General features: G+C 41.3%; 1 long non-coding RNA gene across 7 annotated transcripts in view; it reads right to left on the bottom strand.

Annotated features, from left to right (window-relative positions):
• LOC125639685 (uncharacterized) overlaps window positions 1-26,061 on the bottom strand; it is a 291,895-nt gene that overhangs the window by 148,693 nt on the left and 117,141 nt on the right. The window contains exon 4 of one of the 7 annotated variants that reach the window (XR_012669232.1): window positions 16,887-16,957. The exons of 5 other annotated variants lie outside the window; for them this stretch is intronic. This is a non-coding gene — a long non-coding RNA (uncharacterized LOC125639685). Of the gene's footprint in view, window positions 1-16,886; window positions 16,958-20,180; window positions 20,783-26,061 lie in introns of those variants that run through there. One more of the 7 variants, XR_012669229.1, reaches the window with a different exon arrangement.

Genomic DNA, 26,061 nt, shown 5'->3' on the forward strand with positions numbered 1-26,061 from the left:
CACAGAATTTCCAAGGCTCCTTCATTCTGGCCAGGTCACACATCTGTCAAGAATAGTTTCTTGTAATATTTCATTGTTCCAGTTTAGGCATCTGCCTATGTCCAGGAAAAAAGAAAAAATAAACTCAAAAAAGTTAACCAAACATTTTTAAAACTCAGAAAAGCCTTCAATTAACATTCAGTGTGAAGGAAAACATGGGTTGGTTCCTATTTTATTCAGATGGTTTTGTCCATTCCCGCTTCAACTAAAAGGCCAGTTTCTGGCCCATATTCTGATCCCTTCTTGCCACTCCAAGGGCTGTAAATCTATGTATGAAGAGGCATTAAATATCCCCTATAGAGACACTTGAGGATTCCTCAGTTAACACTGGGCCAGCATGGCCATCTCTGTGCTACTGTCTTCTGGATCCTCCACCAGGCATAGGAGGTGTATTGGGATTGTACCATGTAGATGTGGCATGTGCTCTGGTGGTCCTGGATCAAGTACAAGATGGTGTGGTTTACAGTCTCCTTGTTATCTTTTCTCAGTTACACCAGGGACTGAATCAGTTTGTGGACACTGATGTCATTCATTCATTTTCCTCTTCACCTGGCCCGAGTGGTGGTCTGGCAGAGGTGAAGAGCTAGTCCACAACCACCCTCCTAGCATTGCAGCAGATTGACAATTATTCGGGGCTCTTCATTACTATATCATTAGTCAACAAAGTAGCAAATGCCGACTCAGGCACACTCAGTGCCTTTTAATATTCAGGAATCAGGATTTTCAGGATATTTCTTTAATGAGTTTGGTGATCGAATTCCTAAAATACATTCTTCTGCTGGACAATGTATGTTTTCCTTCCAAAGATATTGTGCTTTCAAAAGTTCTGAATCTGGAACTAACTTAGATATAAAAACCTTTGATAAAGGCCAGTAGTCTGGCTACTCCATACAATAGGATCCCATAACATACTTCTGGTAAGATTTCCATCTTACTCAGGCTTGGCAGAATTCAGTTTTATTTTATAACTTTGGCAGATTTTTAAGCATTTTTTCATTTTTATTGATTTAAATTTTCATAATGTGGGGAATTATGAGGGGGGCTCATACTAATTATTTAATGATAGCAGACATTGAGATTGAAAGGGTTAAAGCTTTCTAACAGTTAAAAAACAAACTGTCAACATCGTATATCAAAATATACAAAGTAAATATCCTTAAATCAAACTCTAAAAAGTTCTCAAACAGCATTATTCTTACTTTGTCTATCTGTAAATTTCAATTATCAATGGATATGTGTTTGCATCAGTTTGTCTGTGTACAGTGAAATCGATGTTTACTGACATTTATCAATAAAAATCTAATCTGCCTAAGCCTAATCTTATTTAATAGTATAATGGTAATTTTCTGACATTGGACTGCTAATTTTCCTCTTGGACTTGCCAAGTCCCTACATAACTCTTCTAAACAATATGATTTTGGGGGGAGGGGCTCTTAAAGTCTATACCAGGGTCCTCAAAATTGCCGTGATCAGGGATGGAGGCTGCATCTGCTAGTATGCTAGTCTGAATTCCTATTATTTCCTAATTATTTAATAAGAACACTCAGCCTAACCTAAGTTTTCAAATGCACATTCACAAAATCCCCTTTTACAGCTATTCATTGAACTGGGTGTCACAGTCTGCTTACAATTAACCATTTCTTTTTATCACCAAAAACCCATTGGCAATAAAGGTAAAGTCTTCTTGACCACAGTGCCAACACACAGAATGTTTTAAACTGGAGATGAGAATGGAAACTGATTATCTGATTAATTTTGCCCAGCACATATCTAGCCTGGAAAAGTATTCTGTGCCTCAAGCAGTGCTGTGAAAATGTCCCAATTAGATGCATGGCTGATTTTGCTTTGGTTCATTATTTATTCAAAATGTTGGCTGCTGGCTTATTGTCTTGTGGTCTGACCCCTTCCCCTTACCTCCCTTAACGATTGTGGCTAATATTAGGAATACTATTTACTCTTTTTAAAGTTGCGTTTCTTTTTATTCTCAGCTATCTCCACTGACATGGCAGATGTCCTGGGTAAAAGGAAACCAGGAAATGAACTTGAAAACCTTACCCCCCGGTAGGTCTGATACATCAAGTGATGGGTCGCACTGCTGAGACATCATGTTTGAATATGGAAGGAAAATCCTATCAAATACACTTTCAGACCATTTAAATGAAATGGTGCAGGAAGGGCTGAAAGCAGAAGAGATTTCCATCAACTATTTAGAGAATGTCTTCCCTGGTGGGAGAACTTTATAAGCAAAATCTAAAATCTTACTGTAAATTGTATATGTCTGTTTCACAGCATTACTTTATCCTTTTGCCATTTGGCTTGGGTAACCTGACCCACTGATATGGAGTCAGGATTTCTTTCTGCTGTATAAAGATCAGTACTGATTTGGTCCCTCTGCTCTCATCTTTTCTATTAGAACTTCAGTTTGTCACTACTCTCTTGAAACTCCATTATAAATCTTAAATATCCTTCCATTGGACCTGCTAAAAAGAGCAGCTAATGTAGCCTCTGTGTTGCTGGCTTCATCCTGCGTGTTTATTTCAGAAATGTCCAGTACTAAAAACCATCCATGTGAAATACAAGGGGGTAGAACAATTTCAAGTTTTCCACTGAAAGTAAGGACTCTGTGGGAGGATTAAATGAATTCTTAACTCTCCCTCTCCTCATTCAAAACACATGTGGTTGGCCAGCAGAGTTGTAGGAATTTTAAAGAATAATACCAGAGCAGGGTGGTAACTGCAAAATAAAGTCCATGACTTTTATTGGAAATATACAGCAATCTGATTGAGTTCATGACTCTTTTGTGTTCACTTTCTGCAAATGAGTTGACTATTCAGAATGTACATGGAAACAAAATTTTAAATGACTATTGAAGAATATTCCCGTATGGCAAGCTTTATAAATTTGCAACTGTACGTGTTCACAGCCTGACTTCAAGAGTTACACTCACCAAAAAAGGAAGAGGAACAACCTTCTGTGACCTAAATATCCAATTGCAGCTAAGCAACCCAACTCAGATTTTGAATAAAATTACTTACAGCTAACTGCTCATGCCCAGTCCACAGGTCAATGGTTATCAAAATTATTTGGTTGATAATTTCATATAATGGAAAAATGTAAGATAATTTTAAGCTGTCTGCGTACAATTTGTGACTATACAAAATAATGCAAAAAATCATCACCAATTATTTGCTGGAAATTATATTCTCAGATCTAGATATAGGTCACTTCAGAAGTATGGAACCACTCATAGAAGGGAAGAAATCTGTCCCCTGACTTCAGTGTGAGTTGCAGGCACTCAGCACTTTGCAAGATCTATTTCTATGTTGCCATGAAAGATTCTAAAAACACTCAAAATTTAAGGGAGGTTCCTAATAGTGAACTTGACACACACACACACACAATGCATATCTGATCCTTAAAATAAATGGATTAAAAAACTGAAATGGTGCTCTGTTATGAAATAAAACCACAAACTTCAAAGTCTTTGGAGTTTCCAAAATTAGCTGTACATTTTGTTTACAAAATTAAGAACTTGTGGAAAAACATTAAAAAACAAACAAACAGTTTTCAGTTACAGTACAATCATTTCACTTTAGGGAAATATCTTAACATATCCTGTAGCATTTCTTTTTGAATCAGCATTAAACAATTTACAGATACTTTTTACAAGTAATCTATGATGAATGTTCCCTTTATAGAAAAGGTTATCAAGTAATTAATAATCATGTTTCAAAAAAATTAATGACCTCGTGTTTCATACAACAGATCCTCTGGTATCTGGTATGTCCAGCCCTTGTCCATATCATATATTCAAAGACATTCTAAGCAACTGGTCTCCAGGAAATCAGAACTGTCAAAAAGAGTTCTCCCTCCTCAATATGAAATTCCTTCTCAAGTTACTTTTTCTTTACCCTAACCTGAACCGTTCAAAAATGGAAGGAGCTTTTGCACTATAGGGTTCATTCTTGTTTCTCATTAAATCAATAGTAGCAAGAATGGGGCTGGAAATATATACAAAGCAGGTTCCCTTCTGACATCACTTTCTAGGAAAAAAAATCTCTTTCTATTATTTGAGAAGAACTGCTGTGGGTCAAGTCTGACACCACTGGTTTTTAACATGAAATTGCTTACTAAATATCTTGAAAGTCCTGATCTTGAAAGAGAAGTACCCAAAACGTTAACTAACTTCTGTGTGAATTCTGATGCATTCCACCTTCCATGATCAAGCTTTAGATGAGGTATTTGGGAAGAAAACTAGCTTCTTTAATGACTTTCATGGCTATTGTGATGAACGGAAGAAAGAAGAGCAAAGACTAAAGTTTCTCAGTCAAATTCTTCCGGTCACCATGGCAGCTTCTTACACCTACCTTCCTCCTCCGGTCTCCCCCACCGCACCCCAAACATCATTACTTTGGAATTCACCAGTAAATACATGGGAGGTTTGTATTACAGGGCAGATGCTCCAGCTCGTTCTATAGTACCTCTGGAACATACTATTCTATTAATAGAGGTAAAGGTGCTAATAGAGAATGGAAGAATTAATTAAACAGGCAACACCTGTGAGTAATTCCAAGTGTGTTAATGGGACATTCAATATCAAAATTCTTTTAACTAGATTAGCTTCCTTTATTGCATTCAAAATATAATGGCCAAATCCTGAAAAATGCTGAGTACTACAGCCAAAGTGGAAGTGAATAGCCATTGAGGTCAGGGCTAGGATCTAAACTATTGATAATATATTTTAATTAACATAACTTCTGTGCCCCACTTTGGTTTTACCTAGGTTTTAAAATGCAGGAGTTCTTCAGTTAAGACGTACAATTATGGTTTTGAGCCTATTGACTGGTTATGTGAACAATTGCAAGATTACAATTTTTCAGGCATTAGTACTAGTTGTAAATGGTCACATAAACCAAAACATTGAACAATTTAGCTTATTACATATTATATCGGGCGAGCTGAATGCAGTAGATGATGGTGAATTTTGAGACAGTTTATTGATCCTTTTTCATTAAAATTGGAGGTACACTCATAACTGACAGTCGGCAGAACAGTTTTCTGTTTTACAGTAAAGTGTCCCATGTATCTAATTATTAAAAATAAAATAGTAGTTACTGCAAACAAAGCATTTAATATTTGGTTGTAAAGGATCAATGCAACAATTGTACAGTTCTAATTATAATTTTGGACAAAAATATTCATAGAACATCAGGGTTGGAGGTCATCTAGTCCAACCCCCTGCTCAAAGCAGGACCAATCCCCAACTAAATCATCCCAGCCAGGGCTTTGTCAAGCCTGACCTTAAAAACTTTGAAGGAAGGAGATTCCACCACCTCCCTAGGTAACGCATTCCAGTGCTTCACCACCCTCCTAGTGAAAATGTTTTTCCTAATATCCAACCTAAACCTCCCCCACTGCAACTTGAGACCATTACTCCTTGTTCTGTCATCAGCTACCACTGAGAACAGTCTAGATCCATCCTCTTTGGAACCCCCTTTCAGGTAGTTGAAAGCAGCTAACAAATCCCCCCTCATTCTTCTCTTCCACAGACTAAGCAATCCCAGTTCCCTCAGCCTCTCCTCATAAGTCATGTGTTCCAGTCCCCTAATCATTTTTGTTGCCCTCCGCTGGACGTTTTCCAATTTATCCACATCCTTCTTGAAGTGTGGGGCCCAAAACTGGACACAGTATTCCAGATGAGGCCTCACCAATGTTGAATAGAGGGGAACGATCAGGTCCCTCGATCTGCTGGCAATGCCCCTATGTATACATCTCAAAATGCCATTGGCCTTCTTGGCAACAAAGGCACACTGTTGACTCATATCCAGCTTCTCGTCCACTGTAACCCCTAGGTCCTTTTCAGCAGAACTGCTGCCGAGCCATTCGGTCCCTAGTCTGTAGCGGTCCATGGGGTTCTTCTGTCCTAAGTGCAGGACTCTGCACTTGTCCTTGTTGAACCTCTTCAGATTTCTTTTGGCCCAGTCCTCTAATTTGTCTAGGGCCCTCTGTATCCTATTCGTACCCTCCAGCATATCTACCTCTCCTCCCAGTTTAGTGTCATCTGCAAACTTGCTGAGGGTGCAATCCACCACATCCTTTAGATCATTTATGAAGATATTGAACAAAACCGGCCCGAGGACCGACCCTTGGGGCACTCCACTTGATACCGGCTGCCAACTAGACATGGAGCCATTGATCACTACCCGTTGAGCCTGACAATCTAGCCATTCATCCAGGCCATACTTCTTTAACTTGCTGGCAAGAATACTGTGGGAGACCGTGTCAAAAGCTTTGCTAAAGTCAAGGAACAACACGTCCACCACTTTCCCCTCATCCACAGAGCCAGTTATCTCATCATAGAAGGCAATTAGATTAGTCAGGCATGACTTGCCCTTGATGAATCCATGCTGACTGTTCCTGATCACTTTCCTCTCATGTAAGTGCTTCAGAATTGATTTCTTGAGGACCTGCTCCATGATTTTTCCAGGGACTGAGGTGAGGCTGACTGGCCTGTAGTTCCCAGGATCCTCCTTCTTCCCTTTTTTAAAGATGGGCACTACATTAGCCTTTTTCCAGTCGTCCAGGACTTCCCCGGATCGCATGAGTTTTCAAAGATAACAGCCAATGGCTCTGCAATCACATCCGCCAACTCCTTTAGCACTCTCAGATGCAGCGCATCTGGCCCCATGGACTTGTGCTCGTCCAGCTTTTCTAAATAGTCCCGAACCACTTCTTTCTTTACAGAGGGCTGGTCACCTCCTCCCCATGCTGTGCTGCCCAGTGCAGTAGTCTGGGAGCTGACCTTGTTCATGAAGACAGAGGCAAAAAAAAGCATTGAGTACATTAGCTTTTTCCACATCCTCTGTCACTAGGTTGCCTCCATCATTCAGTAAGGGGCCCACACTTTCCTTAACTTTCTTCTTGTTGCTAACATACCTGAAGAAACCCTTCTTGTTACTCTTAACATCTCTTGCTAGGTGCACCTCCAGGTGTGATTTGGCCTTCCTGATTTCACTCCTGCATCCCCGAGCAGTATTTTTATACTCTTCCCTGGTCATTTGTCCAATCTTCCACTTCTTGTAAGCTTCTTTTTTGTGTTCAAGATCAGCAAGGATTTCACTGTTAAGCCAAGCTGGTCGCCTGCCATATTTACTATACTTTCTACACATCGGGATGGTTTGTCCCTGTAACCTCAATAAAGATTATTTAAAATACAGCCAGCTCTCCTGGACTCCTTTACCCCTCATGTTATTCTCCCAGGGGATCCTGCCCATCAGTTCCCTGAGGGAGTCAAAGTGTGCTTTTCTGAAGTCCAGGGTCCATATTCTGCTGCTCTCCTTTCTTCCCTGTGTCAGGATCCTGAACTCGACCATCTCATGGTCACTGCCTCCCAGGTTCCCATCCACTTTAGCTTCCCCTACTAACTCTTCCCGGTTTGTGAGCAGCAGGTCAAGAAGAGCTCTGCCCCTAGTTGGTTCCTCCAGCACTTGCACCAGGAAATTGTCCCCTATCCTTTCCAAAAACTTCTTGGATTGTCTGACCACCGCTGTATTGCTCTCCCAGCAGATATCAGGGTGATTGAAGTCTCCCATGAGAACCAGGGCCTGCGATCTAGTAACTTCTGTGAGTTGCTGGAAGAAAGCCTCGTCCACTTCATCCCCCTGGTCTGGTGGTCTATAGCAGACTCCCACCACGACATCACCCTTGTTGCTCACACTTCTAAACTTAATCCAGAGACACTCAGGTTTTTCTGCAGTTTCATACTACTGTATGTTGAGCTCTGAGCAGTCATACTACTTCCTTCATCCTAAGTTGAATACAACACACTAGACAGATCATATTTAAGACATTTATAAATGTACATTTATAAATGTATGTTTTAGATAAGAATTGAATAGCCATCACAATTTTCACCACAGCATCTATCTGATACATCTGCACAGTTATCTACTTAGGATATTAATAACATGACCGTCTCCATGATATCTGAGCCCAGCCAAAGTTATGGAAAGTAAGCAGTAAGTCTAAAAGTTTGTATGCTCCCTCCAGCCTGATGCTATAGTCAGACCCACTGAGGAAAATTTAGGGTCCTGGTAAATCTTGTTCACTGACCTCCCCCCCCTTCCCATTTCACCCAAGTTAGATATTTGGGGGAAACCCTCCACTCAGGGCCCCGGTACAATTCTCCCCTGCTTCCACCCACTCTCGTCAGTCCTGGCTATGCTGAGTAGAGTTGGTTGGCATTTTTAACTTGCAAATTTTTTTTAAATTTTCAGTGAAAAGTCAAAAACCAAAATATATCAATTTGGAAATGTTGCCACAGTGCCAAGTGGGAACTATAGTTTGGATGCCTCCTGCTGCCATTCCCTTCTATAGACTGGATTCCCTGGTCAGATCTCCATCCCCCATGGTGACCTACAGTCTTCTGTCTTGGTGAGGAGATGTGATACATCATGGGTGTCCTGGCTGTGGTAAATCATGGGATAAGTAGACCAATTGGGAACCATGCCCCATAGAGGACAATCAACATTCTTTTGTGGTGTTTTTGTTTTTGTTTTTGATGAAAAAAGTAAAGTCAAGGGAAGAAGAAACTTTTCATGGACATTTGGTTGAAAATGCAGTGTTCCATAAAAAAACAGTTTTGACATAAAATTTTCAACCAGTACTAGTGGGGAGGATGGGTACATGTTTTCCTTCAATTGATGTATCCGATTCTCATTCTGAGCATTTATTATAAGAACGCTGATGTGAAGAGATGTGACTTTTACATTTAGTTCTGTAGGCGGTTGTGTGTCTAGTGATTCTTGTGTCAGGGAGTTCCAAATTTGTGGTAATTCTGATGAAAAAGATGCAGGTGTTGAGAAAACTCAGTCCATCAGAGTTTCATCCTATGCAGAGTGAAGCACAATGTCTCTGAAGAGTGCATTGTCATAATATGTCATTTCCACAGTGTTGGACAGCCTGGTCCTGCATTTCTGGTGCACCCAACATTCCCACTGAAGTTAACAGGAATTCAAATATGCAAGGAGTGCAATGGTTGAGAATATGATAAATATAAAACATGAATATGTGAGATTATGGAGCATGTAATAACATGAAACAAATAGGTATACTGTGTCACATTCTGTATGCATCACATTACAAATAGAAATGGTTTAGTCACAGATGCTATAAAATTTAATTTAGTTTCAGAGTAACAGCCGTGTTAGTCTGTATTCGCAAAAAGAAAAGGAGTATTTGTGGCACCTTAGAGACTAACCAATTTATTTGAGCATCCGATGAAGTGAGCTGTAGCTCACGAAAGCTTATGCTCAAATAAATTGGTTAGTCTCTAAGGTGCCACAAGTACTCCTTGTCTTTTTATTTAATTTAGTGAAATTCTCAGCTAGCACATAATAGCCTACAAAGCAAAGAATTAAAGGAGAAATCCTGGTGCCAGTCAAGTCAATGGGAGTTTTGTCATTGACTTCAATGAAGCCACGACTTTGCGTTATATATGTTGTGCTCCAAAACAGCAAAATTACAATATGTAAATAGATCACAGCAACAATACAAAACCAAAAACAATCCCTCCCCAACAAACTAATGAAACTAAAATATGTTCAAACATGGTGCATTACTTCACACCCTCTATCAAACCATTGGAATTTTAGAGATCACTAATATGCATTAGAGCTGTCTGGAAATTGGAAATACTTTTTTTTCAAAAATGCAAATTTTTTCCCAGAAAAAAATCTTCCAAACCAGGACAAATAAGTCAAAAATGTGATGAATATTTTTTTTTTTTTTGTGGAAAGGGATTTTCAGAAATATTTCCTTTTGGGCAAACAAATATGGAATACTTTTGCTTGCAGGCTGCTCCCCTGGAAAGCTCTCATCAACTTCATTTTCTCCCTGCAGGCAGAAAGCGAAATTGAGAAAAGCAGGCCGATGGGCAGCCCTCATTTCAATTTTCCTTACAGAGAAATAATAATAATAAAAAATTCCTGGCAAAATGTGGAAAATTTCAATTTTGCAAAGAGGCCAATTTCTGTCACAAAATCCTTCTAATGGAAAATTCCCAATCAGCTCTAAAATGTGTATCTGTATGGTCACCACATGTGCTTTTTTGCAGGCAAACACAAATGCAAAAAAGGAAAAGAAAACCATTACTTGAATGTTTTGGTTCTTCAGTGCAATATGATAACTGCAATACAGCAATTGTGATGGAGTTGCGATGGCACCCTAGAATTCACAATCCCTCTATGTTTTACTTTAATTAACAGTCCAAAAGTTATTACGTTTAACGTAACTGACTAACGTATTAAATTCCTACTTAGATTAGCACATCTTCAACATGTCATTAGCATTCATGATTCTCCAGTCCAAGGTGCTGCTGTTTCACTCTCTATGCAGAGGCTCCCCCCACATAAGCCTTTCTCACTTTTTAAGCCCCAATTAAGCCTATTTTCAGGCTTAAGTGATGAACAGGTCTTGTGTGGGCACATTGCACAGGAGGGAAATTCACCCTCTCTGAACATAACACAGGGGGGTACTAGCTGGATCAAGACCACAGTGCAAAGGTACTATATAACGTCATTATGGCGATGAGGGGATCAAATATTACTTTTTGTCCCACAGTCAAAATATTTTAATAGATAATTTTCTGCCTAGAAGGACATTTTATTGAAATGAGGAATTTTTTCCCTCTAAATTGTGTGCTGACCCTATCTCTCATTGATTGAATAAGATGAAAACAAATGAAAAAAGGAAACCTACATAAAACTATGTTATGAGAGAAAGAAAATTAGCAAATGGAGATGGTCACACTGCTTGTATGCTAAACCCCTTTCACATTCCCTTTGTCTGTCTTGTCTATTTAGATTGTAACCTCTTCAGGCCAGGAAACTTCTGTTACTCTGTATTGTTATTGGCACAATGAGCCCTGTTCGTGGTTGGTCCTTAGGTACTGTCATAACATCAACAACAACAAAAACTCCTTTTTAGAAACTTAAACCTAAAGGCAGAGATTTTCAGAGGAACTACTGCATGATTCCCATTGAATTTCATTCAGAACACGGCACCTACCCGCTTTGGGCTACTGTCAGAATCCTAGTCACATTAGTTATTTTTTTGCTGGTCTGTACTGTTTTAAATTCATCTCTCTTATTTCTAGGCTGATCTATTTGTTTACATGCATTTCCTTATTTCAAAATTGTCCTGGCCACCCACTCCTATCTAGTGTAGGCAAATTTAGTACCCAGAATATTATTCTGTATATTTTCAACTGATTTTTGTAATATTTGAAAATACATAGAATATTTATGTCAGTCAACATTATCATGATATCCCTTATAGAAATACTCATCTTATGGACATTAACACTTGCTTAAGGTATAGTGAAATGCAAATGTGACTGCCACCATCTTCTCAACATACCAGGGATTGAACTGGGGACTGCCAGAACTAAAAATATAAGGGGCTAAAGCTTGAACTAATGCTTTGAAGCTGGGGTAACAATTCCTAGCCTTGCACAGAAGAGGACCTCTAACTCACTGCCAGTGGGTTATAACGGTGGCTCTCTACCTTTTCCAGACTACTGTATTCCTTTCAGGAGTCTGATTTGTCTTGCATACTTCCTAGTTTCATTTCACTTAAAAACAACTTGCTTCCAAAATCAGACATAAAAATACCAAAGTGTCATAGCACACTATTACTGCAAAATTGTTGACTTTCTCATTTTTACCATATAATTATAAAATAAATCAATTGGAATATAAATATTGTACTCACATTTCAGTGTATAGTATATAGAACACTACAAACAAGTCATTGTCTGTATGAAATTTTAGTTTGCACAGACTTTGCCAGTGCATATTATTTAGCCTGTTGTAAAACTAGGCAAATATCTACGAGTTGACGTACCCCCGGAAGACCTCTGTGTACCCCCCTCCCGAGGTATGTGTACCCCTGGTTGAGAACCACTGAGTTATACAACATTTTTTGCTTTTTTAAATATTTTGGGAAAAAAAAGAAAGGCACAGAAGTGCTGACTTTTGCACACATCTGCTTGTGGCAACACAAACTACCTTCATGTTTATTCTGTGAGACTATTCCCTACTCTTATGCATCTCCTCATTACATTCCAGGGTCAGAAGAAAACTATCCCAAACAGCCACTCACACTGAGGAAAGCAGTGATGATGCAGAAGCCATGTTTTTTCTTTCAGTTGCTGTTATAGAGTGTTTGATAAATATCAGGCTGCATTTTAGCATAATACTCGAGAGCTGAATATAGCATACAGATCGAGAAGACCAATTAATATGACTGACATCTCACCAACACAATAGATTTTTGGTAGGAGGAGAATAGGATGACTTCACTGGAGCCATGTGCCAGCTGCTCAGTGAATAGGTCACAGGCATAAGAAAGATAGCTTTCCTGTTGAAAATGTTGGTTGCATTGCTCATTCATCATTCACAGTCCTGTATTCTGTAAAGGGAGAGATAGGTGAAGCAGTCAAAGGAAGTCAGAACTGACTCCTGCTTTCCAATGAAGTCATAATCCTGTTTGAATTACATCAGTCACTTGCAATTTTACTGATTATGATGTTCAACGTCAGCACTGTTCCTTCAGTTCAGCACCAAATAAGCTCCATTGTGTTGACATACTATACAGTGGGATACGCATTCATTTTACGGTTACATTGTTATGCAATATAAGATATCATGAACATATGTTGTAGAATGTCACACACACTGCTTGTTGGGAATATATTGTATAGAAAAAGAAATATATAAGCCAATGTCCTGGCTGCTTGAAGAGAGGGGAAGGGATCTGCTTTGCACTCTGTCTGTTCTCTCACAAGAAGAGTAAAAGGAGCTTGTATCAGATCTGTGGCTTCCAAAAAAGCCACATGCAGCTCTAGAATCACAAGCTGGATAGCTCTGATTTAGACAGTGCTTTCATCTGCAAGGATCCCCAAATGCTTCACGAATCATTACCTCCACCACTGAAGTGCAGCCACCTATGGAGTGGAAGTGCAGCCACCTATGGAGTGAAACTTGGCAGCTGTTTAACAGCACCCATAAATCCCACACAATAGTTTAGGGAAATAATTGAGAAAGAATACTGCAGGTAGGAGTTAGGGCAGTAGAATGTAATTATGTAAACCAGACTCACACATCAGAGAGATGCAGATCATCCTAAACAAGTGTCAATGATAACTTTTCACAACACTACACATCATATATTTTGATATACCATTGTCATGGAGTTCACTCCAGAGTGGGACCTCCTGCTGGCCATCTCGGGGATAGCTCTCTTACCCAGCATGCCCTCTCCTGCTGGTGCCTCTCCTGCTGCCTTCTCTGCCTGCAAACCCATCTCAGCCCCAGAACCACAGCATCTTTTCATGACTTAGCCCTCCCTCCATGTCACCATCCATGTTTTCCCCTTCTGGGGAGAGGGGTGAACTGGGCCCACCCATTACTCTGGGTCCCAACCCAGGGTCCCTGTAGATAGCAGCCTCCTGCTGCCTCTCCTTAATGTCTCTGCCAATACTGCTTCAATTCCCTGGCCCACTTCCCCGTGACTCCAGCACCTTCTTCTCCCTCTTCTCAGAGTCTCCAGCCCGCAGTCCTAGTAGCCAGCTAGGAGCTCCCTTTTGCTCCCCCAGTCCCTAACAGCAACTGCTCTGTCCAAAGTGCTACCTTCCTGCAGCCCACTAGGAACACAGTCCTCTCTCCTTGGGCACCCTGCAGCCTGTCTCTGGCCCTGCAGCTTCTTTTATGTAAAGCCAAGGGGCCCTGATTGACTGCTCCCTGTGCAGCCTCCCTATGCTGCTTTTAACCCCTTCCTTTCTGGTGTGAAACACACCAGCACAACCATGTATGTTTCAGAGAAAATTATTTTATAAATCTTGTGGAGGATTTTTGTTTTCATTATTATTTGAATGGGACTATTTTTGTGTCATTCCACCTGCAGAGACAGGTGTCTTAGTTATCATGAATTAAATTGAACAGGGCTTAGAGAGAACCAGTAACTTCCCTGCCCTCCGCCCCACACACATACTCTATCCCTTAAACACTCACACGACCTAATTTAACATCTCTGTACACAAAACTCAATATTCTAAATACCAGATATCTCCAGACCTTCCACAGCTAGAAGCAGGTGCTGTGACACTGAAAAATCTGGAATCTCCTCTTTTCCACAGAAACAAAATCCCATTTCTACCCCTTAAGGACAATGACATAATGGACTTCAAGGTTATGATACTTTTACATACAGGAAAGGTCTACCACTCCATGACTTAATATGCTGCCCACTCTGGGCCTCGAACAGATGTAATTTTTGAGGGAAATTCTGCAAATAAGACAAAAAGGAGGAGGAACCATTACTACGGTAGGTTTCTTTTATTTAAAAAAATGGCTGCTGTTCGAAGTTCCTCAGGGAATTGAAATGTTGGAATACACTCAGGTAGAGGGTTTCTCTCACCCCTGAGACACATAATGCAAGGAATTAATACAAATAAAACATATTTACTATATTTTGAGATAAATTAGTTCACAGAGGGAAGCTGCATAGCTTTCTGGTGATGGCTTCTCACAGCATAAACAATGAGTTAGATGTTGGGTAAGCAATATAGCCACCCTATCACGGCAGCAGCTTCCAGAGATGTCAAGCACATCCATCCACCATCAAGACAATAAAAAGAGCTGTCCATGACCAAATGGCATGCTGATTGTTCTTGAGCTTCGTAGAGGCTAGATGGGAAGCTCAGGAAGCCCCAATTAAACCACCCATGGCCACAATCTATCCCGTGAGAATGAAGAAGAATCTTTCGGGTCATATGCTTGTTCTGAGGGGCATGTGTGAGCTGATCCGAAGAGACCAGAGGATGTGGATCTAAGCTACCTATTTGGCCAGAAATGTGACATTCATCCAAAATATAGTCCTGTGTAGCCTGTTGCTTAGAAAGGTTGTATCTGATGTACTGTCTGAGAGGCTCAACTATTTCAGAAAAGGGGCATCTTTACTTAAGCCAGCAATTTTTTATGTGGCATTGAGATTGAATTGTGAAGTCAGCTGTCTTGGTAGTTGTCCACGTGCAGTAATGTGACCAGTATCCTGACTTCATGCCTAATTGCTGGGAGACCAATTCCAGCCAGGACCGGAAGTTTGGAGACTGGAGTTTCAGTCCTTTGAACAGGGCTAAAGCAAAATCAGCTAGTGTCTAAAACATGCAACTTGGTATGCATGCAGCCCTCATTGAAAACCAGTGCCTTTGCACAGTTTGGGGGGTTTATTTTTAAATCACATCTCAGCATGCTCAGTGGTTTTAGCTAAGATTTTAGCAGAGCCTAATAAGGCTCATCCCATTTTGTAAAAACAATGCCCATTGTCTCTGCACAGTCTGACAGGAGTTGCTGCTTAGGCAATTTGCATGGGGTGAATGTAAATATCTCATTGAAACTAGAGACTGGTACAAGCCTCATAATTCACATCTTCGTTTTGAACCCATACACCCTTACTGTGAAAGAGCTGTTTGGATGTTTGGTTCAGCCTATTATCAAGATAGGAGTAGTTTTCAGAATTGTAGATATAGATGAGTTTGAAATTTTGAACATCCCCAAAGTTTTCTTTAGGTAAGTGGTTTTAGCTCAGGCCCATCTCTAATTGAAACACTTACAACAAAAATGTCCAAATACTCCATTAAGGCAAGTAAAATGTCATTAGTGTGGATTTTTTTTCTTTCATTAACTTCATCATAAAAGTAAAGGGTGGGCGAATAGATTTTGTTCCTGGGCTGGTAAAATTTTATAACAGTTTTGCAAGGCTGTTTTCTCCAGATAAAGAAGAACAGCAGCAAAAGAGGAAACTTATTGTTCCACATTTCATTGGCCTGAGAAAGCTGTGAACTGCAGAACCTAACTAGGACCATTAAACACCAACATCAATAAGCAAAGGTAATTAAAACAATCTTTTTAAAAAAGCCTGGAAATGAAATGAAAAATGTACACTAGTTAAATATATTGTGTAATTGCTGTTTACAGTATGTTGTCAAAATGCCACATACTGGGTGTGTGTTATGTGGTGATGCTGTTGGACGGTAACATTTTTCCTTTTACCTGATTTTATTTAGGATTACTTCAATGCAACTTAACATTGCACTAATTTGGCTTTTTGCATTTAGTATATTTATTTTATTTTATATATATCTCCTTCCTCCAAATTGACCATAAATACACAATAGCTAACTTTGTGTAGTGCAGTAATGTTGATGTATGACAGGTGTGTTTATTATTATGCATTTATATTGTTAAGAGAAGTGACATGTGTGATGAATCTTTGACTTTTAATTAATAACTTAAATAGGTAAATTAAATTGATTAAATTAAAGGTAAATATTCCTACTCCACAAAAACAATTATTTGGCATTTGCTGGTGCCTTTTTATAAACGGTTGAATGTAATGCTAATAAAATAATAGTGTCTGGTTGGTGCATCGGGCAATGGAACTACATAATTTGCCAAAGGGACAGGTGCTAACAAGTGTTTTGTTTTTCTTTGACAGAGTGGTTCCTGTGCAATGAATATTTGACCTTTGAGTTAAAGTTTTTGTTTATAATATAATGTTGATAATATTGTGTGAGCAGATTTGCCTGGGCTGCTGAAAAAAAGCGGCAAATCTTTTCTTTTTTAATTTTGAAAGAAACAGTACAAAAATAAGAGAGATGCCCACTCCTTTGTATTTTAAAGGTTATAAACATTAGACTGCTGTGCTTTTCACACACACACACATATGCACATTTACTCACAGGTAGCAAGGCATTATGCACTGAGTGCCATCCATCCAAAAACTAGGCTTTGTCATGACCTGCATACAGTTGAGCACCAGGGAAGCCATGAGCAGCCTGTCCCTCTGATTATATGGTCTGTGGAGAACAAGGGATTTAAAAGAAATGGAGCCAACATTAGCTGTTGGTTTAAGTAGAATTAGTTGGCTATTGCCAGAATTTACAATACAAAGGGACGTCCATTGCCTGCATTTGAAATATAATGGGGTCTTGCCAAAAAGCATGATTGGCCTGAGTCAGAGCTCCTTAGTACTATTTCTGGGAAAGGCACTTTTCAAAGGAGGGACTGGGGTTATTGTACACAGTGTAATTACAATGTGTGGCTAAGTACTAAATCCTTCTTTCCACAAAAAGCCACGAACAAAGCTGGCTGAATGGCTGCTATCTACTCTTCTGTCTGACTTGTAAAATGTGAATAAACCTTTTCCAAGCTTGACACTAATCACAGCATTCTATCCTTCTCAGTGCCTTGAAGATCCATGGGAAATGGAAAGGAGACAATACTACATGATACTTCTTTATTACAAAACCATGGTAGGGACTCCATCATACAAGTATAAAACACTTTTTATGATCAGCCTGATTTTTGACTCCTCCTCCTGACTTCCACAAGTGTCTTTCCCACTTCAACTATGTGCTCTCCTGTCAGAGAAAATGTTTTGGGAGTGGAGAAGAAGGGGCAGAGTTTGAGGAAGATTTGACCCATCCTTTATGAGGTGTAATATTAAATAATAAATAATAACAATTAGAATAATTATATATCTACATTTTGCACTGTCTGTCTCAAGACCAGAGTGTTCTAGGAAGCTGAACTACCAAGTGTGATGACTAATGACAACAAAAGTAGACAAAGTGCAAAAAAAAAATGATCATTTTGTTAAATTTCTTTTTACATATTTTCAATGAAATTAGAAATAATCAACTATCAAAATTTTGAAACTTAAAAATAATCTACCAGCTCTGTAATATTAGAAAAACACATCACAAAGGTGTGAAAATGTCATCAAAACTTTCTAGGTGATGGTCAGAAACTAAAAATATTCATAAAAGTTATTGAAAGTTTGAATTTTGGAAAATTTTGATCAGCTGTGGTCATGACACTCATATTTTTTCCCCTTCATGTGTTTAAGCAGCTCTGCTGGAATCTCAGGCATCCAGCTGCAGTGGGAGGGGCAAGCAGCAAATTCCTCTGCTATATCTCCTCCTGGGCACTTAGGACCTTTGTGATGTTTGTAAGCAGGCAGCCAGTCTCTCTCTCTTCCTCCTCTCTCAAGGTATATCTACAGTACGAAATTATTTCAAAATTATACTATTCAAATTTTCGGAAGCTATTTTATACATTTGGTCTTCTGTGTCCCCACTAAAGCATGTGAATTCGGTGGAGTGCGTTCACAGTTCCAAGGCTAGCATTGAATGTCAGAGTGGTGCACTGTGGGTAGCTATCCCACAGTTGCTGCAGTCCCCGCCGCCCATTGGAATTCTGGGTTAAGCTCCCAGTGCATGATGGGGCAAAAACATTCTCGTGGGTGTTTCTGGGTGTGTGTCATCAGTCGCTCCTGCCTTCGTGAAAGCTACAATTGTTTCATGCCTTTTTAGAGTGCAGATGCCATACTGCTTTCAGCAGATGGTGCACCGCTGCTCTCCTGCTACTATGAATCCACCTCTCATTTCCTCTCATCTTCCTATGTAATCTCTACTATATACTCTTTCTCTTCCTCATCGAACGCTTCCGCTGCCAACTCTGCTTGGCCATCGTGAACCGAGCAGCACAGCTTCCGCCTCTAACTCTGCTCTCCCACTATTGTCACACTTCCCAGCTTCTCTATGTTGACTGTCCTGGGCTCCCACCTCCGTGAAAGCTACAGAAGACAACCATTTCCCACCTTTTTTTGGCTATCATGAACCAAACAGCACCTCTTCCGCTGCCACTCTGCTCTCCTACATTTCGCGCCCTTTTTCCAGGATTACCCATGCAGGCACCACAGCCATGGAGCCTGATCAGATCTCCACTGCAGTTTTGACCATTGTAAATACCTTGCACATTATCAAGCAGTATGTGCAGTATCTGCAAAACCGGGTGAGGAAGCAATGACAGCACGATTACAATAGTGATGAGGACATGGACACAGATGTTCCTAGAAGCATGGCATGTGGCAATTGGGAGATCATGGTGGTGTTGGGCCAGGTTCATGCCGTGATTCTGGGCCCAGGAAACAAGCACAGACTGGTGGGACCGCATAGTGTTGCAGATATGGGATGATTCCCAGTGGCTGAGGAACTTTCATATGCATAGGGCCACTTTCATGGAACTTTGTGACTTGCTGTCCCCTGCCCTGAAATGCAAAGATACCAAAATGAGAGCAGCCCTCACAGTTGAGAAGTGAGTGGTCATGGCCCTGTGGAAGCTTGCAACGCCTGACAGCTACCGGTCAGTTGGGAATCAGTTTGGAGTGGGCAAATCTATCGTGGGGGCTGCTGTGCTGCAAGTAGCCAATGCAATCATTGACCAGCCGCTATCAAGGGTAGTGACTTTGGGAAATGTGCAGACTATTGTGGATGGATTTAATGTGCTGGGGTTCCCTAACTGCTGCGGGGCGATAGATGGAACGCATATCCCTATCTTGTCCCCGGAACACGGGGGTGGCCAGTACATAAACTGCAAGGGGTACTTTTCCATGGTGCTGTAAGCACTGGTGGATCACAAGGGACGTTTCATGAACATCAGCGTGGGATGGCCGGGAAAGGTGCATGACACTTGCATCTTCAGGAACTCTGGTCTGTTTGAACAGCTGCAGGAAGGAACTTATTTCCCAGACCAGAAAATTACTGTTGGGGATGTTGAAATGCCTATAGTTATCCTCGGGGACGCAGCCTACCCCTTAATGCCATGGATCATGAATCCGTACACAGGCACCCTGGACAGTAGTATGAGCAAGTGCAGAATGGTGGCAGAATGTGCTTTTGGACGTTTGAAAGCATGCTAGTGCAGTTTACTGACTCAGTTAGATCTCAGCACAACCAATATTCCAATTGTAATTGCTGCTTGTTGTGTGCTCCACAATATCTGTGAGAGTAAGGCGGAGACATTTATGGTGGGATGGGAGGTTGAGGCAACTCACCTGGTGGCCAGTTTCACACAGCCAGACAACAAGGCGATTAGAAGAGCGCAGCAGGGCATGCTGCACATCAGAGAAGCTTTGAAAGCCAGTTTCATGACTGGCCAGGGTACGGTGTGACAGTTGTGCTTGTTTCTCTTAAAGTTACCCACCCCCTATATATAAGAAAGGAAATAAAGTCACAATTGTTTAAAAACCGTTCTTTATTATTTGTTGCACAAAACATTGAAAGAAATCAGAAGCCAGATGGGGGAGGGGTGGTATTGGGTTAGGGGGGTGGTGGAGGAGGGAAAGACAAGTCCAGAAACCAAATTAAAATTTAGGATATGTCAGCTTTCTGCTGCTTGTGCAGTCCTCTGGGGTTGACTGTGTGGGTCCCCATAGCCTTCCCCCCGCGTGTTCTTGGGCATCTGGGTGAGGAGACTATGGAACTTGGGGAGGAGGGAGGGTGGTTATTCAGGGGCTGCAGTGGCAGTCTGTGGTCTTGCTGCCTTTCCCACATTAGATCCACCATACAGCAGAGCATGTCAATTTGCTCCCCCATGAGCTTGACCACAGCATCCTGCCTGCTCTCATCGCGCACGTCCCTCCTCTCTTCATATTCATGTAACACTTTAAGGGCCTCCACAATTGTCTGCCTCCACGTATTCAGCTGGGCCCTATCAGTGCAGGAGGACTGCATGAGCTTGGCAAACATTTTCATCCCGAGTTCATTTTTTCCGCCTTCTAATCTGGACCAGCCTCTGGGATGGAGTAGATAGGGGCCGCATTGAAACATTTGCACCTGCTGTGGGAGGAGAAAAATGGAGGGTAGTATTTTAAAAGATACATTTTAGAGAATAAAGGGGACACTCTTTCTCAGTGAAACAGGCAATTCATAGTACTCAGCACATGTTCTCTCTGTACAAGGTCTCTTTTTACCTCTTATGCTGAAGTGCCTGCCACTTTGGTGTGAGTAAGCCATCACATGCGGCCAAGCAACAGTATTCAGCTTGCAGGCAGCCATGGTAAGCTCTAGGGTCATGCTTGGTTCTGCTTCTTCTGCATTCATTTCAATCCTTTCAAACTGCCGGGCCCCCTTTCCCATAGCAAGCAATGCCTGGTGGGTTTGCCATATAAAAGGAGGGCCTGCGGGCTCTCTGGGATGATCGCTTCACACAACACCCGCTCCCTCCCCCCCTCCCCCACACCACATGGCTCCGATGAGGCTCTGAGCAGGGATGAGCCCTTTAACCTAAATGCGAACAGCCCAGCATGGCTGGGTTTCCCCCCACCCTGCACTGCGTGGCTCCGATCATGCTCTCACTCACCAGAAGTGTCTTCTCCAGGATCATGGTCCAGGAGCATGCCTTGGGAGTGCATGGAGGCTATTGGCTCCAGCGTTAAGAATAGTTCCTGGCTAGGGGGGAAAACAGATTCCCCACTTGCCGCCTGTGCACTGTCTTCCTCCTCCAAAAACTCATCCTCCTCGCTCTGTGCTACTCCCCCGTTGCAGGTGTCCATGGACAGTGGTTGGGTAGTGGTGGCGTCACCCCCCATAATTGCATGCAGCTCACGGTAGAAGCGGCATGTTTGGGGCTGTGACCCAGAGCGCCTGTTCACCTCCCTGGCTTTTTGGTATGCTTGCTTGAGCTCCTTGATTTTTGTATGACACTGCTCTGTGTCCCTGGAGTATCCTCTTTCCGTCATAGCCCTGGAGACTTTAGCGTACATATTTGCGTTTCTTTTTTTGGAACGTAGTTCTGCCATAACAGATTCATCTCCCCCACATGTGATGAGATCCAGTACCTCCCGTTTGGACCATGCTGGAGCTCGTCTGCAAATCCAGGACTGTGTGATCTCTTGTGATGGTGGACTCTGCATGGTCGTCTGTGATGGTGGACTGTGCTGATGGTCACCTGTGCCGATGGTGACCAAACAGGGAAATTCAAAAGTTCCCAGGGCTTTTACTGCCTACCTGGCTAGTGTATCGAAGTTGAGAGTGTTATCCAGAGCCGTCACAAAGGAGCATTCTGGGATAGTTCCTGGAGGTCAATAACATCGAATTGCGTCCATAGTACCTGTAACCCAGAACTACGATCTTGATTTTAGCGCTACTCCACTTGCCGAGGTGGAGTACAGAAATCGGATTAAAGAGACCTTTAAATTGAAAAAACTAGTTTGGTTGTGTGGATGGAATCAGTTTTATTTCGAAGTAACTTGCCTAATTCCGAAATAACCGCGTACTGTAGACCAGGCCTTTGTGGCACTGGTTCCCCTCCAGCAGGGGGCAGAACAGTATAGAAGGCATGGAGAGAGCGAGGAAGAAGGCAGCCAGCAAGACTCACAGGTAGGGCCTAAAATCACCCTTCCACCCTCGTTGCCACAGTAAGTATGCAGCCAGACTGTAATCACCCTCCTGAGGGGACACTGGAGGAGAAATCTAGTTAAAAGCTTTACAAATACTAATTAGTCAGGAAGACACTCCTTAAATAGACACTATCGTTTTTGACCTGGGGCCCAAATGCATGATCTCCACATTTCGCCACATCCCTACCAGCCTAGTAAGTGAGAGTCACAAAGGCAACTTTGAAGTCTGGGTCTCCCAGTCACTGGAACAACTTAAGTATATTGTTGTTTTTTTTTTAAATCATATCTATAGTTTGCAAATTCCATTTTAAGTAGACAAAGTCCTAATAGGTCCAGAACATGCTGAACATTCATCAAAAACAAAATTAGAACAGGATTCTGTACCACAAAAACAAATTAAAGCCATCTGCCAATTCTGTAAAATACTTCATTTAAAGATCTTATAATTTTTCTTGTAATCTGAGTATAAAAGACAAACTAACCCTTAAACAACCTTTTTTTTTATGTGTTTAGTAGGCATCGTATTTTCTAGTAACTCCTAACCATCCGAGAACTATCTCCTAGCTGACGTTTTGCTTCAAAGAGAACATTGGTAACATGTTTGCAGGGAAGGGCCACAATTTTTGTATTATTTATTAGTTTGTTTTAGGTCACCGGAGAGCTTCTGAAAGACACCTTTTCCCTTTTATCTTATAAACCGTCAGAGAGTTCTCAAGTAAGCACAATTTACAGTTTGTCATCCTAAAATAAAATCAAGATATATTCCTAAATTGATAGAAATTGCATAGCACCAAATGAGAAATAGGGATTTTTTATTCTCATTTATACATGCCAGTCTCTATGTCTATAAACATATGTTTGCACATACTGTGTATTGATAGATTAACATATAAAATTACAATATTGCATTTGCAACACTATACTTAACGGTGTGTCTGCATTTTTACTTCAGGGGTTTATATCTCAGCCATAAAAATTGTCTGTAGGCTGAAACTTGGCATAGATTGTCAAGCTAGGATTTTTCTATTTCTTTATTTTTGCAAAATTAGAAGAAAATTTCCAGGGAACAGCCTCTCTCTCCCCATCATTTCCTTACTCCCTTGCAGAGCCAAAAGAGGCTTGGGGACAGATCCTGAATGGTGTCAATTGGCATAGCTGAATTGAATTCCATGGAGCTATGGTAATTTTCACCAGCCCTCTGTGTTTGGAAATAAAGTGTTGCAATTTACTAGCCATTAAAGTGGAATACATCATTTATCTATTTTTTATCATTTAAAGAACACATTATTTCCTTTAAATAATCATCATTGTGCATGAATGGACAGCTTTGCTTACCCAAAAATCCATACTGAATTTTAGCACAAAATATTAGGATAAATTGAGTAAGGAGAAAAACTTGGAGGAGTAAGTTGGGAGTAAATTGTAAAGTATTAGGAGTAAATTGAGTAAGGAGAAAAGGAGGTCATCCCTGACCCCCCAGTAGTTGCTTTCTGTGTTTGGGAGCCATGCAAGGAGTTTGAAGAGGAGGGATCATAACCCCAACAGACTCTGTGGATGCACAGCCATTCTGAGGAGGGGAATACAGCCAATAGCAGGAATATGCTCCAAGGAAACATTACACATATTCCTGCATTGGTAGGGTGGTTGGGAAGCCTGTAAAGCAACAGGTTTCTGGTGTCTCCCATAACCAGCCCATGCCTCCCCTCCTGTGCCTTGTGCATCATCTTTCTGCCCCCTGCTTCCATGGAAAAGGGGCTAGATTTGCCCCTTTACTGCATATATGTGAAAATAATACCAGCCTCAAACTGACACGGTTGCTCAGATCAATGCTTTGCATAGTTCAACTGCTACCTTCAATTTGCTAACTTTACATGTTAGCATTTATACTAATAGAGCTTAATAGTTTAAAAGGAAACAGTGTGGCCTATTGGGTGAAACCCTGACTTTGAAAACATCACAAAGTGCAATGCAGATTTACTCAGAAGTACATAGAAAAAAGCTGTTGAGGACAGTTAGGCACAGAACACATATTTCTGACATGACTGTTTTTGTACACATATGTCGTCAGCCGGTAAACAATAAATGTATGTAAATACTGTACATAGAACACATATAAATAATCAGTACACCCGGCATGATAAATTCTACCCTCTGCTAATGGATGTGGGCCCGGGGAGTGGAGACTGAGTCTCCCCCTGTATCAGGTGGTAGGCAGAATCCTACCATAGCTCAGAAGAGTGGGACAGAGAGGAGCCATGCCTGCTGATAGCGGGGGGCAGAGTGAGGGCAGCTGGCTTCAGCAGTGTTACTGAGCCGCTTAGTCCGTGTGAGAATGCTCAGTGCAAGCCAAGCAGCATGTGTTGCTTCTGGAGTGGGAGATAGTTAGAACATGTTACTTTTCCCCATAAAGTGTGATCTGATGCAAAAGGTGATGAGTCCAGCCTCATAGCAGGTTAGTGCATATGCTGCAGTATGTATTGGCCGAGAACAGAACAGGATGCACTTCGCTCCTGTTCAGAAGCAAAGCACAGTGTGTGCCACATCACAAGTCTCCAGCCTGTCGGGAGGTATCTTGTCCTGCAACAGCCGTTCTTTGCCAGTGTGCGTGATCAGACTCCTGGTGCCAACTACCTCCAACAAAAGGCATTATTAGCCTTAACATGTAACGTATGTGCGCTCAATAGAATAATGCACACAGCTCAATAGGTGTAAGGCATGTGCTTTAATACAAGCCTAAGTATTGATAGAACAGAATTGCTCATTCAGACTAAATAATGTGTTGCATCACTTTTCATAAAGCATTTTATTTGTCTTCATTCAACATCAAAGCCTCAAATAAATCCATGTATCTAATGTATTTTAATTAAGCAGAGGGCGGATAAAGAGTTTTCCTCTCAAAATCCCCAGTTGCACTCTACTGCTCTCATCAATGGGAGTAGAACTAAGAAACCTCCTTCACTGTTAACAGTAATTTTAGCTAATTCATTTTCATTTCCATTTCCATAATGGTGGGATATTGGTTCATTCTTGACCAAAATAGCTTTATACGTATAATAAAATAGATCACCAAGACCAACTGTTTGCATGTAGCACTTGAGTTTTCCCTGGAGGTCTCATCAAAGAACTGACCCAGCCTGATCCACTTAGCTTTGAGATCACAGCACACATTTTATAGATTGGCCAGTTGTAGAATCACAGAGCCTGTGAGGGTTTGCTTGGCTCTCCAGCCCCAGAAGCCATGCAAGGGGGAAAAAAACAATTGTCAGGCTGCGGAACATCACAAATAATGTATGACTTTTCTCCTATCCCATGACTTAGAACAGTAGTTTCATGTCACATTGTTTGGTGGGTAAGTGTTGATTATGAAATACTGTAAGTCACTAAGGGTTTGGGTACACTGCAATTAAACACCCACTGCTGGCCCATGCCAGCAGACTTGGGCTCATGCAGCTCAGGGTGCGGGGCTGTTTAATTTTGATGTAGATGTACTGGCTCAGGCTGGAGCCCGAGCTCTGGGATCCTCCCATCTTTCAGGGTTCTAGAACCAGGGCTCCAGACGAAGCCCAGATGTCTAGACTGCAGTTAAACAACCCCCCCAGCTTGAGCTGCATAAGCCGGCATAAGCCAGCCGTGGGTTTTTATGTAGACTTACCCTAACTATTCAAGAGAGGAAGGCAAAGATGGGCTTATAACCAGAAAATAATATTTCTAACAAAA

This window comes from Caretta caretta, chromosome 1, assembly GCF_965140235.1.
Source record: "Caretta caretta isolate rCarCar2 chromosome 1, rCarCar1.hap1, whole genome shotgun sequence".
Classification (NCBI taxonomy): Eukaryota; Metazoa; Chordata; order Testudines; family Cheloniidae; genus Caretta; species Caretta caretta.